Source organism: Notamacropus eugenii, chromosome 4 (genome assembly GCF_028372415.1).
Source record: "Notamacropus eugenii isolate mMacEug1 chromosome 4, mMacEug1.pri_v2, whole genome shotgun sequence".
Classification (NCBI taxonomy): Eukaryota; Metazoa; Chordata; class Mammalia; order Diprotodontia; family Macropodidae; genus Notamacropus; species Notamacropus eugenii.
The window spans coordinates 286,699,361-286,713,042 of NC_092875.1; the positions used below are offsets into that span (position 1 = coordinate 286,699,361).

A 13,682-nucleotide genomic window follows, 5' to 3' on the forward strand; every position below is an offset into this window, starting at 1 on the left:
ATATCTATATGGATTTGTTTGGATGTGGCTCTCAGGGAGGTATGATTAGAGATACCTCTAGAGTCTTCTCCACTTATTTTTCTCTAAGAGAGACTTTGGTTCCTGCCAAGAGGGGAAGTAGGAGGTTGGGACCAGAGGAGAGCCCCTCTACTCTCCTCACAGAAAGGATACCAAGCTAAAATTATATCTGTCTGCCTCCCTAAATATTGTTAGTCTTAGGGAGATACTTTTTTAAAATAATATTTTATTTTTCCCCCCATTACATTTCAAAACAATTTTTAACATTCATTCTTTAAAAATTTGAGTTTCAACTCCTAAGCATCCCCGCAGCCCTAGTGACGGCAGAGCCCCAGGCTGAGGTCGGGCCTGGGCCTGGGACCGAGGCCGAGACCGAGCCAGAGAGCTGGACCGAGGCTAAGTCTGAGGCGGCCATGGAGGAGTCGGAGGCCGCAGGGGATGCAGCAGAGCATCTAAGCCCGGGCTAAGCAGCCAGTTACCGGAGATATGTAAAAGAAGCAAAAGAAGCTACCATGAATGGAAATCTAGAAGAAGCCCTTAAACTTTTCTATTTAGCAAAAGATATTTTTTTTTACCAATGACAAGGTTCTGAGCCGAATCCAGAGGCTAGAGGAAGTCATGGAGGAGCTACTGGTGGGAGGAGATGAGGAGTTGGTCGAAGTGGGCAACAGTGGCCTGATGCTGCATCGAGAACTGCACGATCAACTTTTTGAGCACCAGAAAGAAGGTGTGGCCTTTCTCTATAGTCTGTATAAAGAGAGAAAGAAAGGTGGCATGTTGGCAGATGACATGGGACTGGGGAAGACTCTTCAGATTATTGCTTTCCTTTCTGCCATGTTTGATGCTGAACTTGTGAGGTATGTGCTACTGATCATGCCTACCAGCCTTATCAACACATGGACTGAAGAATTTGCTAAGTGGACCCCAGGAATGAGAGTTGCCACCTTTCATGGTTCCGGCAAGAATGAACATACCCGAAATCTAAACAGGATTCAGAGGAAGAAGGGGGTGGCTGTTACAACATACCGAATGCTGATCAACAATTGGCGGCAGCTTTCCCAACTGGATGGAAAAGAGTTTATCTGGGATTATCTTATACTTGATGAAGCCCATAAAATTAAAAGCTGCCATCAATTGCTGCCCGGGCTATCCCTGTGAAAAATCGCATCCTCCTGACAGGAACCCCAATTCAGAATAACTTGTATGAGCCCTGGTCCCTCTTTGATTTTGCCTGTCAGGGATCCTTGCTAGGAACATCTAAAACCTTTAAAATGGAATATGAAAATCCTATTACTAGGGCCACGGAGAAAGATGCTACTTTAGGAGAGAAGGCCCTGGGACTGAAAATATCTGAAAACTTAATGACACTTATAAAACCTTATTTTCTCAGGAGGACTAAAGAAGATGTACAGAAGAAAAGTGTCAATAAACCCCAAAGCAATCTTCCTGAAGAGGATCCAAGTAGTGTCATTGTCTGTGAAATGCCTTTCCTTTTCAGGAAAAATTAGTTAGTTATTTGGGTGTACTTAGTACCTTTGCAAGAAGAAATATATAGGAAATCTGTATCCCTAAAGCACATCAAACAGTTGTTAATGGAAACACGGTCGCCTTTGGCTGAGCTGACTGTCTTAAAGAAGTTGTGTGATCACCCGAGGTTACTGTCAGCACAGGCTTGCAGTTTGTTAGGTCTCAAAGAAGGCAACTTCTCTGGTGGAGATGAAGATGAAGTCGTTCATTCTGATATCCAGATTGATCAGGTACCTCGTGAATCCCTAATGCAAGAATCGGGGAAAGCGATGTTCCTTATGGCTTTGCTTAAGAGATTACAAGATGAAGGACATCAAACTCTGGTGTTTTCTCAATCCAGAAAACTTGTAGACATCATAGAGCACCTTCTAAAGAAAGAATTTCAAGACTGTGTGTATTGATGGAACTGTTACTCATGTTTCAGAAAGACAGAGGCGAATTGACTTATTTCAACAGTCAGGGTATCTCTGTTTTTCTCCTTACTTCCCAAGGAGGTGGAGTAGGTCTCACTTTAACTGCAGCAACTAGAGTGGTCATTTTTGATCCTAGCTGGAATCCTGCAACTGATGCACGAGCTGTAGATAGAGTTTACAGAATTGGGCAAAAAGAAAATGTTGTGGTTTATAGGTTGATCACCTGCGGTACGGTGGAGGAGAAAATATATAGGACAGGTTTTCAAGGACTCGTTAATAAGACAAACAACTGGGGATCAAAAAAACCCTGTTAGATATTTTAGCAAGCAAGAATTGAGAGAGCTCTTTACAATAGGGGATTTTCAGAGTTCTGCAACACAATTGCAACTGCATTCTCTGCATGTTGGTCACAGAAAGACTGATAAGAAATTGGAAGAACATATTGCTTACCTGCACACTTTGGGAATAGCAGGAATCTCTGACCATGATTTGATGTTCACCCATGATGTGTCTGTTCCTGAGGAGTCTGAGGTAGGGAATTCTCAGTATGTGCAAGAAAGGGTTCAGAAGGCTCAACTCCTGGTTGAATTAGAGTGTCAGAATAACAAGCTCTTACTGAGCAACACAAGAGCCAGACTTGAGGAAACTTGGCCAAAAGAACCTGCAAAATTTGCCAAGTCAAAGGAAAAATGCTCTGAATTTAATGATCTTACACAAGAAGACTCTCTCCATTCTGGAATGGCAAATTTGAGCATTATTGAAGACATTGAGGCATATGATCTCTCTGTCGGGAATGTAGATGTGTCTGGAAAACAATCGGATGTTCATGGGTCAGAACACAAAATGGATGATGAATCTATAACTACTTTTTCCAATGAAAAGTGTTGTGAAATGGAAATATTAAATACCAATAAACCTGCTCATAGGCATCCAGTTCTACCAGATCACACTCAGGAAACTGCAAAAGGTGATCGTGAGCCAAATCTAGATCAACTAACAAATGCTCAGATTTTACTGGAATCTTCCATTTTGCCTATTAGTCCAGAAAAGTCTATGGAATTGGGTCCTTCTCTCATTAGCTTAGTTGGTGATTTGTCAGCACGCACAAGTGAAATGGAGAATTCTAGACCAAATGAGGTCAACTTAGCTTCTTTGTTGCAGGAGGCTGGTGATTTCAATCTTTTCTTGGAAGACTCTCTAGAGAGTGAACAGAATCTTTCCAAGCAATCTTTGGAGCTCACTGAAAGAAAGCCTAGCGTGAAGGATTTAGCAACTGATCCTAGAGGGCAGAGTAGCCCTCCACAGCTTGAGAATCTCTCTGATCAAGAAAGTGAAATGGAAGATGAAATAGCCCCTGTGAAAATGAGACATATGATGAAGAGGATTGTTTCAGATGATGAAGATGATTCTGTGACAGAAGAAATGTTACCCCCTTTTCCAAATCCATTACTAACACAATTGAGCTCAACTCCTAAAAGCAATAGACCCCAATCTGAATTATTTTTATCTGTAATATGTAGTGGTGAAAATGATTCTGCAATCTCTAGAAGATCCCTGGCTTCAAGGAGATTCCTTATTAATGTTGTCTTAGACCACGTTGAAGATATGGAAGAAGATGCCAGTAATGAAAAGGGTACAGACAAGTATTCAGAAGAAGAAGAAACAGCAGAGTATAATCAAGAGTCTGAACATTCAGAAGAGGAACCCGTAGAAGAAATCTCACTGTCCCAAAGTGAGCCCTGCTCTTTGTCTGTGTCTCACTCACATTTAACCCAGAGTGCATCTGGGACCAGTCGAGATTCACAAGAGACAACTGCATACAATCCGACTTCAGCTCCTGGAACAGATGAGTATGAGGCTCTTGTCAGGTGTGGAAAGGAACTGAAAGAAAGCGGGAAAATACAGGAAAGCACTCAACTGTTTACTTAAAGCCCTTGATATAAAAAGTACAGACCCTGAAGTTATTCTCCTGACTTTAAGTTTACATAAGCAACTTAATCAAACTTGAGAATATGGTTTGTTTGCTGTACTTTAAAATCCACTGAAGCTTACCTATGCTTACTTTTCTAATTCAGTTTCTCCTAATTTAAGGTGATGCTTTGAATAAAAGATAGGTTCTAGTGTGTTTAGGATGACAATTCAACTAATGTTTTATATTCCATTTTTTTGTGAACATTTGTTACTCCCATCAAGTCTGGGGTGGGGGGTGGGGTTGAGATTTTTGCTGACTTTTGTTCTTGTGTACAGTCCACATGGGTCAGTATTGGTTTTTTAAAAGGTTTTTTGAAGTTTACTAGCCAGTTGACCCTGTTCTGAAAAGTTTCCTTGGGGGAGGGGAGGGGAATTAAAAGTGAATTTAATTTTTAAAAAAATTGAGTTTCAAATTCTCTCCCTTTCTTCTTCCCCCACCTCAGATGGGAAACAATTTTATATTAGTTATACATGTGCAATCATGCAAAATATATTTCCATATCAGTCATGTTGTGAAAGAAGAAACAGACAGCACACACACACATACACACACAGAGTGAAAAACAATATGCTTCAATCTGCATTCAGACTCCATCAGTTCTTTCTCTGGAGGTGGATAGCATTTTTCATCATGACTTCTTTGGAATTGTCTTGGATCACTGTATTGCTGAGAAGAGCTAAGTCACTCATGGTTGATCCTCTTGCAATATTGCTTTTACTATGTACAATGTTCTCCTGGTTCTGCTCACTTCACTTTGCATCAGTTCATGTAAGTCTTTCCAGGTTTTTCTGAAGTCATCTTGGTCATCATTTCTGTCATATTAGTCAATCTGATGGGTATGAAGTGGTACCTCAGGGTTGTTTCAATGTGGATTTCTCTATGTAAGAGTGATTTAGATTACTATGGTCATTTACTACTTGTGTATTATATACCCAATCTATTCCACTGATCCACCATTCTATTTCTTAGCCAGTGTCAGATTGTTTTGATGATTACATCTTGATAGTGCAGTTTGAGATCTGGTACAGCAAGTCCACCTTCCTTCACATTTTTTCTTCGTTAATTCTAAGGGAGTTACTTTTCAGGTTCAAGTTGAGCTTCTTTAATGAGGAATGAGTTTCCCAAGCTATATATCAAAGACTGACTTTCCCCCAAAATGCCAGTTCCACAAAGAACACATCTAGCAAATAAACCTATTTGTTCAAGCCAATAGCTATGGAAATCAGAGAAGGTATACAGATGAGTATATACCAAATAATATATGTAGTGAACGGACTTTCTTGCTGAGAGGGAGATATCTTAGCTCAGTTGCAAGAGTGTTTCAGATCTTACCCAAAGGAAAGTTGTCTGAAGTTTCTAGTGTAGCAGGCTGAGGATAGGGACATGATCAAGGTGCCAGTTTCTCTACATGTTGCCTTCTTTCCAGGATCTTTCCCTCCCTTCAGGGATCTCTTCCTGAAGAGAATCTGGAACCCTATGTCTTCTCTCCTAAAACTGGAAGCCAGAATACCAGGATGTCTCCCCTTTTTTAAGGTCTCCACCAAAGAATAAAGTTTTATGCAAGTGTTATACTTATCATTATTCCTCAGATTCACTTTTTGATGTATAGGATGACAGATTTAGATCTGTAGGGGACCTTAGGTGTCTAATCTTACCACTTCACTTTATAGATGAGGAACTGAGTTTCAAAGATGTGGAATGACTTGGGTCACACATGTAGTAAGTGTCAGAAGCAGGAATTTGAAAACAAATCTGGAACAATTTTCCCTGAGTCAGGGCCCCAAAGCACCACAGGACCCAACTTTGGATCCACACATAGCCAACAAAACACAGACATTTCACACAAAGTTCTGATGGCCTGTCACAGAGTTCTGGAAGCCAGGACATTCAGAACCAATCCAGAGAAAACCCCAAAAGAAAAACAGATGAGTCACCAAGTCACAGAAGAGTCTCTGAAAGTTCATTGGAGCTCTTGTCTCTTCGCTGCCACACATTCACATGCTACATAATGACTGTTGCCCCAAATTGGCTAGTTTGCCATCTGTATGTTAGTGGTGTACATTCTTCTCCAGGATGCACTCTTGATTCTCCCAGACTTTTTCCATGATGTCCCTACCCTGGGTACCTCCATGTTTTCTCTTCTATCCCTTTCCACCCACAGCTTTTCAGTTCCCTTTTATGAGTTGTCTTCCTTCATTAGAATATAAACGCCTTGAGGCTAGGGAAGGTCTTTTTTCTCTGCTTGTATTTATATTACCAGCCTGACATATAATTAGCACTTGATCAATGTTTACTGACTTGACTTGGTGCTTGCCTAGCCAAGCCAAACTAAATAATTACTGGTATAAAGTGCTTTAAAGTTTACAAAGTACTTTATTTAAGTTTATCTCATCTGATCCTCACAGTAATTTTGTGAGGAAAGTGCTATAGGTGTTATTAGTCATTAGTTGTAAGTTGAGGATATAACCCATGGTCCCAAATATGGGCCAGCCTTATAATCCATGATTATGGGTTTTGGTGAACTAGGCTCAAAATTGGGGACTTCTTAATATGTGTCTCTTAAACTCGTGTCCCCACCTAGTGTTTCCCTTTGAAACATCAGAATTTGTTTCTAACCAAAGAGAAAAGGACCTTCAGCTTCCAAAAATAAACAAACCACCCACAAGTTAACAAAACTGTGAGGATAGTAAAGACTCTATCCTAAACAAAAATCACACAAACCCACAAGCAATCAAAACAACTCTCCTTCCTTCCCTGGTAAACCCTTGTTGGCAAGGCCCCATGCTTAGGGCTGTGATACTTAAGATAACAAAAGAGTTGAGCCTTCTCCCACATCGTGATTCTGCCTCTGTTCCCTGACTCTGGGTCCTGCTAGGTCCAAACACATATTTGCTTTGTCCAGGAATTTGGTGTGTCCCAGCTGTTACTCTGCTAAGTACAAGAGTCTTAGTTTTAAAACTCCATTGATCTACTACTGCCATTCCATTGGATTGTTCTCCAAGAAAGAAAGTCTAAGCCTCTTTGTGTGATACATCTCTCTCCAGCTCTATACTTCTCATAAAGACCCTTAGGATTCAAATGGAGCTACTTCACCAGGCTTTAAACCCAAATCACACCAGCTCTCTAGGACTGGTCAGCAATAGGTTCCAGCTCAAGCCTCACTTGGTCATTGTTTGGGTTTCAATGGCTCAGAGTGAGTCTAAATAGCAATTGTTTCTGTTCTAGCCAGACACACTGAAGGTCTTCCATTCCCACTTTGATTTTTTTTTAAGTAGGTGAATGAGACCATCTTTTGTCTCATTTCTGACTTAGCTTTAAATCACTGAATGAGTGTTATCTCAGACTGAGATCTGGGAAAGACCTTAGCTTAAAAAGACCAAGATCTCCCATGTATCTGGGATCATCTCCAGTCATCTTGATCTATGTCTTACCATGAGACTCAGATGACCCTGGAGAAGAGAGTGAGACCAATGACTTTGCACAGTTCTGCCTCACTTAAATCCAACTCACTTGCAAGTCAAGACATCACCCTCCTAATGTCCTCTTCAAGAATGAAGGGCAAACAACTACAACTTCTCATTTACTCTTTTCAAACTCACAACTCTTATTCATCTTTTCTCTGCCTCTGTGTCTGCTCCTAGAACCTCCACTTAAGGTAGGTGCCCAGCTCAGCAATCTCTTCATTTCTCTCAAGACTAAAATCAAGCCTCCTCCATCATGAGAAAGTGCTGTGTATCTTTCTTTCTGATTCCCCATCTGCATTAGAACATAAAATCTTTGGGGGTAGGAACTGTCTATTTCTTGTATGTGTATTCCCAGAGCTAAGCACAGCACCTGGCATCTAGTAAGAATTTAATAACTGTTGGTTGATTGATTGAATGATAACAGCCTAGCTGGGGTTGGGGAGAGTAAGGTCTTTAGCTGCAGGGACTACTACTGTTGGGGCCTTGGACTGCCAATTGGCTTATAACAACTCCAAAGTTCTAGCATGAACCTGAACTCTAATTCCTTAGTTTCTTCTTGAAGAATGATGACTTTTCTCCATGCAGTATATATTGTCACTACTATGAACATCTATTCTTGAACCATAACTCTCAACAAAACTTGGAGTAGCCTCTGCCCTGGTCAGACCACCACTTGGGTTCTGTGCTTGACTTGGAAGTACTGTGCTACATTTTAGTGAAGATATTGATACTATGCCCTGAAGATGGCAGTGAAGATGGTGAAGGCCTTCTAGGACCATGCCAGCAGGATGTTTATCCTGGTGATGCTTACTTGGGAAGAAGGAGGACTAATAGATGTCTGAAGCATTGTCACCCAGATGAGGGATTCAACTGGTTCTGCTGGAAGGAAGAACTAAGAGGAATAGATGTTTGGTGCTGTGTGGTCATGTCCAACTCCTTGTGACCCCATTTGGAGTTTTTAATTTTTAAAAAAATTTAATTTTTAGCAAAGATACTGGAGTGGTCTGCCATTTCCTTCTCTAGATCATTTTATAGATGAGGAACTCAGGCAAATGGAGTTAAATGACTTGCCCAGGGTCACATAAGTTTCTGAGGCCTAATGTGAACTCAGGAAAATAAGGTTTCCTGATTCCAGACCCTGTGCTTTATCCACTGCACCACCTAGCTGCCCAGGAATAATAGGTAGAAGCTTCAAATTCAGGTTTGATGCAAGGCAATTAAGAATTAGAGGTATTAAAAAATGAAATGAACTCCCTCAACAGGTAATAGAAGCTTTACTAGAGGTCTTAAGGCAAAGGGTAAACATTAATAGAGTATGTCTTATGAATCTTATTCAGGTAATAGTTGAACTAAATAATCTGTTGGATCCTTTACAACTCTGAGGTTCTGTGATTGTGGGATCTGGGAACTACATGTCCACTTGGTTGGTCATCTACTCCCCTCACAAACACACAGGGGAACAACGCTGCTTTATTTACAAACTCATAGAAATTGAAGGGGACAAACATGAGTCCATAAAAAATAAGCGAACCTTCCTTGCACACCCGCCAGACCCTTAGCCCCACCCAGGATTCTATCTGGAAATATCTCCCCACCCATCCTTCAATGCTCCCCTCCCTCCAATTCTTTGGCTGCTTTATTTAGTCTCATCCGCTTTCATTTCCCACATTTTCCACCAGGGCTGCTGTCCTCCACAGCTACAATTTAGTCCTCTTGAGCTTATCAGGGAGCCTCTTGTCTCCACTGCCTCCCATCCCTGCTCAACTGTTCTATTACTCTATATGGCTCCTAGTTCCAGGTGGACTCCCTTCCCTACAACCCTCCCAGAAGTTAAGCAATTCTCTTGTTTTCCACCAGATGGCACTCATCACCCTCTGCTTCCTGTTAACCAGGCTCTCCTTTTTGCAGTGTGCCCTTTACAATTTGGAGGGTCTTTTCAGTTCCTGCAGATGATGGAAGTCTTCTTTTCCAGGGGACCAGCTCTTTAACACTGTCTCATATGTAGAGGACAATCTGAGGGTGGTGTTTGTTTTGTTTTTTGCCTCTCAAAAGAGTCTTATTTCCAATATTCTTAATTTTATACATGAACCCCAGTGCATGGAATCTCACACAAGAAACCTCTAGAGTAAGTTAACTCCTTTTTCTTGCATCTTGAAAATAGATTTCTGTCTTCAACCCCACGTAGGCTGAAGGTGATTCATTACTATTTGCCTCTCTTTTAAAATCTAGTCATCATACTGCCTGATTAGTCCTTCCTGATCTACCTCAGATTTCAGGAGAATAACTTGTTTTTCTCAATTATCCTTCTGTCTACAACTTCCTCCCCCCCTTCATTATTTAAATTATTTGGGGATATTTCCTGGGTCATCTAGAAAAAGGAGAGATGTATCAGCTCCTTCTGGCACATGCATCTTTGTGCTGAGAAGAGAGGGGAAATTTTAGTCTCTGAGACTTATTTAGCAGAAAGAATTTTAATGTGACAACTTCCAGGAGAGCAGGAACTTTTCTTTCTGTGGACCACAGGCCTTATTCAGTGGCTTGCACCTAGCAATGAATTAATGATTGAATGAAATGCACATTAAAATCTCATGTTTATTTCCTAAGCAGATCTGTTCTGTGGGCAGCAAGGTGGCACAGTGGATAGAGTACCAGGCCAACAGTCAGGAAGACTCATCTTCCTGAGTTCTAATCCAGCTTCAGATACTTACTAGTTGTGTGACCCTGGGCAAATCACTTAATCCTGTCTGCCTCAGTTTCCTCATCTGTAAAATGAGCTGAAGAAGGAAATGGCAAATCATTCCAGTACTTTTTGCCAACCAAAATGGGATCCCAAATGAAGTCATGTAGAGTCATGCAGGACTGAAACAACAACAAAGATCTATTGCCAAGAAAAATAATGTAGAGTAAAATCATGCACAATGCCAATATGTCAAAGAGGTAGTTTTATTTGTTCAGTCAAAAGTTAACAAAAGGTTTCAAAGTTTAATACTCCACTTCATTTTAAGGAGTGACCTCGAAGAGCCTTAAGTGTGTTCTTACAGCCTAACCCGAGTGCCAAAGTGAGAAAGCAAACTTGTTATTAATGTGTGTCCAGTGGGCAGGGAAAGATAGCACACAATGTACTGGAAATCAACAGCCAAAATTTTTACCTTGTGTCAAAGTCTGAAATATTTCCATCAGTTTGAATAGTGTGTGTTCGTCTTTCGTTGCCAAAGAAGACCACGCCATCAGAGAAATGATGACATGACTTGCACTTGACTTTGTTTTGAGTGAGGGAGGGCTGTGCAAGGTGACCAGCCTCACTTCTCTTCCACAGCCATCTGGATCCAGTGATCTGATATTCCTCAGGATGACTGGAGATGACCCAGGATGAGGCAATTGGGGTTAAGTGACTTGGCCAGGGTCACACAGCTAGTGAATGTCAAGTGTCTGAGGTGGGATTTGAACTCAGGTCCTCCTGACTTGTGCTCTATCCACTGCACCAGCTAGCTGCCCTTAGTTTGAATAGTAAAGACTCTCAGGAGCCTATTCCTTTTGTTCCAGTCAAGAAAGCTTTTGAACCTTTTACCACTTTACTCTAATCCTATCCCAGACCTTTCTTTCAGTTAAGTAACTATTGAGTAACTTTAAAATTTTTTCTTTTATTAGGAACTTAACAATTATTAAATATATTTTCCAAGTTATTTCTCACCTCCCTTGCAATATTTGGTGCAAAATTTCCCATTTTTGTGCTGGAAAGCTAACTTTAGTGAGATATATCTTTGTGTGATCTTCCTCTTTCTGCTCAGTTCCTTAGCTCCTAAGAGTCAATTCACCAAGACAAAGAAATGGTTAAATCAACTTTGTCTGCATAGAATAATTAATATAAGTGCTGTCTGGTCAAAAGATAGATTTGTATCTGGACAGGCCACTCTAGAATTCCTTTTGCTAAGTTGTTTTTCCATCATGGACTCTTCATGAGCCCACTTAGGGGTTTCTTGGCAAAAGAACTGGAATAGTTTGCCATTCCCTTCTCCAGCTCATTTTACAGACAAGGAAACTGAGGCAGACAGGATTAAGTGACTTATCCTGGGTCACACAGGGAATGTGTCTGAAGCTGGTTTAGAACTCAGGAAGATGAGTCTTCTTAACTCCAGGCCTGGCACCATCTGGTTGCCCTAGAATCCCTAGGATTCTCTATGTAAAACAAACAAACAAAAGAACTAAATGAAAAGAAAAATAGAGCTATATGTGGGTTTCCTTGCCTTGCTCCTCAGAGTCAGAGATTACCTTCTTGACTATTCCATTTGGTGCCTAGTATACTTTGGAGTTCAGTATGTTTTAATGAAGAGTTAAGGCAACGCCCAGCACTTGGCTTGTATACAAAAGCTATTTGGTAAAAGTATTTGTGTCTGACTTTTTAATTTTATCATCTTCTCTTCTCAGGTTTCTGACCTGCTTATTCAATGTCATTCATCAACTATTATCAAGATCTGAAAATAGCCCAGAGAGCCTCAAATATTTTTAAAGCAATTAATTCTTTCAGTCTGCTGATTCCAGATCTCAGCCTTCTTCATTTCAGAAATTAGAAACTTCTCCCCACCTCCAAATTTAACTGGAGGTAGAATGTCAAAGAAGGCCAAAGTTGCTTTGACTTCAAAGACTCAGACTTTCTGTTTTTTTGTAGAAGAAATCCAGACAAAATTAATGCTGGCCCCTCAGTAATCACTAAGGGGGGCTGCTTTGTCCCCTTTGTTGAAACTTCTCATTATTTAAGAGGAATATCATGATAGTTTTGTAACTTCATTACTTCATTCTTTCATTTCGGTTGCATTACTTCAGAGACGATCAGTAGTAATAGGCATAGAAGCTTATAGTTTTGAAAATAATAGATGCATGAATTGCTATCAAATGTTAATGATTTTTGAGTCATTCTAGTTTGGTTTGATTTCTAAGCAGTGAGATAGAGAAAGTGAAAGAACCAAAGCTGGAGGGAGAGGGGGGAGAAAAAAACTCATAAATCTAGTTTGTGAGATTATATGTAATTTTTTTTAACGAGATCTGTGATTTCATTGGTTACAGGGGGTTCCAGGGGATGAGTTTCCTCTCCAAATGCAGATCAGCACTTTCTCCTCAATTTATAGTTTTAGAGCATTGTCTGAGATTAAGTGACAGGGTCATACAGCCAGTAGATGTCAGAGGGTGGATTTAAACCTAAGACTTTATGACTGAAGTTAACTTTCAGTTTCCTCAATCATGGTGACTTTATATGTAATCGCAGTAGTCTTAAAAATTTCATGGCCACCATCATTAGGTACAAAAATTCATAAAGCAAAGAACAATGTTTTTCTCCTCTTCATTTAAAATTTTTTCTTCAAAAAATAGAGTGTCTCCCTAAATTATTCGAGAAACAGATGGGATGTGTTAGTTTTGGGGTTGGGGTTTTTTTTTTTTTTTTGGTAAATCTCTCTGATAATTTGTCTTTTGTTGCATAAGTGAACAACTGAATGCATTATCTGTTATGAAACCAAACAAGAAAAATGCTTAGGGCAATCAAAAGAGTGTTTTATTTTTTTTTAAAGTATGTTCAAAGCAAGAAAAACAAGGAAGGATTAGGCCCACTCCATAGGACAGATGGTATAATGTTAGCAGATGACAAAGAAAAAGCAGAACTTGTCAGCTCCTAATTTGCTTTTGCTTTCATTAATACTCTCACTGAAGTCTTCTTCCAGACCTTCATTGTGGTGGGATACTGACCATTGCAAGGATTCTCAAAGATTACAGCCTAGAAGCACAAGGTCTGGCAGTTCCTACAAAGGCAAGTCAACAACCATTTATTAAGAGCCCACTATGTGCCAGGTCCTGTTCTAATATACCCCAGGGGAATGAAAAGAGAGGCAAAAAAATAGTCCCTGTTTTCAAGGAGCTCACAGTCTAATGGCTGAGAAAACATGCAAACAGCTATATAGAAACAAGATATATACAGAATAAAATAGCAATACTAGCATTAACTGGAACTTCTTGCAGAAGAGGTGATTTAGGTAAGATCTGAAAGAAGCCTGGGTATGTAGGAGGCAGAGAATTCCAGGCATGGGGAAGAGCCAGTGAAAATGCCCGCAGGGGAAAATGGAGCATCTTGTGTAAGGAACGGTACAGTAAGAAGGTGGGTGTCACTGGGTTGCAGAGTACATGGGGACAGGAAATAAAGTGAAAAAAACTGGAAAGGTAAACAGAGGCCAGGTTGTGAAAGGCTTTAAAACCCAAATGGAGAAGTTTATATTTGATCTGGGAGGTAATAGATAGACCACC

At 40.4% G+C, this 13,682-nt stretch overlaps 1 pseudogene; it reads left to right on the forward strand.

Annotated features, from left to right (window-relative positions):
* The first annotated feature begins 241 nt into the window (after nt 1-241).
* On the forward strand, nt 242-4,276 carry LOC140498420 (DNA excision repair protein ERCC-6-like pseudogene; annotated as a pseudogene).
* The last annotated feature ends 9,406 nt before the right edge of the window (nt 4,277-13,682 follow it).